The sequence below is a fragment of the Limulus polyphemus genome, unplaced genomic scaffold (assembly GCF_000517525.1).
Source record: "Limulus polyphemus unplaced genomic scaffold, Limulus_polyphemus-2.1.2 Scaffold6452, whole genome shotgun sequence".
NCBI lineage: Eukaryota > Metazoa > Arthropoda > Merostomata > Xiphosura > Limulidae > Limulus > Limulus polyphemus.
This window is the reverse complement of record NW_013672062.1, coordinates 31,756-33,807: the sequence shown is the minus strand read 5'-3', so window position 1 is coordinate 33,807 and position 2,052 is coordinate 31,756.

Below are 2,052 nucleotides of genomic sequence, written 5' to 3'. Positions count from 1 at the left end.
ATAGCTTGGAATTAAGTAAGACAGGTAACAAGGTGGAAATATACTAATTATTATATATTGGAATTAAATAAGACAGGTAATAAGGTGGAAATATACTAATTATTATAACTTGGAATTAAGTAAGACAGGTAACAAGGTGGAAATATACTAATTATTATACTTGGAATTAAGTAAGACAGGTAATAAGGTGGAAATATACTAATTATTATAACTTGGAATTAAGTAAGACAGGTAACAAGGTGGAAATATGCTAATTATTATAACTTGGAATTAAGTCCCTTAGTTATATCAGACCCCCATCTTGGCAATGAGTACTTTTAAACGCTTGATCTTGTATTGTTCATAACGCCTAAGCCCAAACAATCAAAACTAACTTGACACAAGAGGTAGAGCAGACACAGCCAATCAAGACTAACTTAATACATGAAGTACAGCAGAAACAACCAATCAAGACTAACTTGACACATGAAATACAGCAGAAACAACCAATCAAGACTAACTTGACACATGAAATACAGCAGAAACAACCAATCAAGACTAACTTGACACATGAAATACAGGAGAAACAACCAATCAAGACTAATTTGACACAAGTACTTTAATAGGTTTAAACTGAAATTTAAAGAAAGTAGGTAATTACTTCCAAATTCATTATTATGTTACGATATTTAACATGAAATTATAAAATATTAATTTATGATGTTTAAACAAATTAAATCCAGTAACCAGAAAGGTCAATATTGATATTCTACTTCAAGCTATTACCATATCTAAGTGATTGTAAATGAGTTGTTGTTGTTTTATTTCCTTTTTTGTAGAAACCTATGACCTCAAGATTTTTCATTTGTGGCTGATAATCATACGCTGATGTTATCAGGTATAATAACTCTGTACTTTACATGAACCGATATCTTGTTTTGGATTTTAAAACATTCAATTAGAAGACTCTTTTTAAAAAATATTTCAACTTTTTAGAACAAGTTTTATAATGATATTTATAACAATTTTTTAATAGTTCTTCCTCCACCAAACAGCTGTTTCGGTAACAAAAATTAGTTCCGTAGCCCGGTTTTATTTACAGTAAAACTGCGCAGTTTCGTTGCGCACTAAGACCACTCTCCAAAGGTTCAGTGATTCGCTACTCTACGCTGGTAGAGCATGGCAAAGAATGAATCAACTTGAGGAAGAATGTAACAAGGTGAACGCATCTTAATTACCCTGAAGCCACTTTATTTTAATCATAGAGAAAATTTAGGCCTATTATTAAGCACTTATTTACTGCAGTATGTGCAACATGTTTTACTAAACTTAATGCCTTAATTGCGTACATATTTTTATCTTTCTTTTTGTGTGAGTTTAAAGGTGACTGGTGGATGTAAAACCTTCCAGTAGGATTTGAATTAAAAATGTGCTCAAAGAAATACAATACATTTCTGGTTTCAATGAATAATGTGTTAATGATATTGTTTTATTTTAAAGGCTTTAAATTGAAAAGCTCGTTTCAATTGTTTGCTTTTAATTTTCGAGATATCGCAGCCATTCAAATGATACTATCATCTTTAAACGCATAATTAATTTAAAATTTTTGGACTTTATTTATTAAATCTTTGGTTTTGGAGTTTGGTGCATTCTACCCAAAGCGGTCATCATTATTGAAAAATATATTTAAAAATATTGTAAGATTGTTGTCGGCAGTAAAAAAAGGAAAAAAGTACAAAGATTTCGGAGCGATCGTCTGCAGTAACGTAATTGTAAAGATGTCAGAACGATTATCGTCAGAAACTACACGTGTAAAGATTTTTAAACAATAAAATACCAAACAATGACTGGCATTAAAGGAAAAATATCAAATAATGTTCAGTATTAAACAATAAAATACCAAACAATGACTGGTATTAAAGGGAAAAAAATGTCAAATAATGTTCAGTATTAAACAATAAAATACCAAACAATGACTGGTATTAAAGGGAAAAAAATATCAAATAATGTTCAGTATTAAACAATAAAATACCAAACAATGACTGGTATTAAAGGAAAAATATCAAATAATGT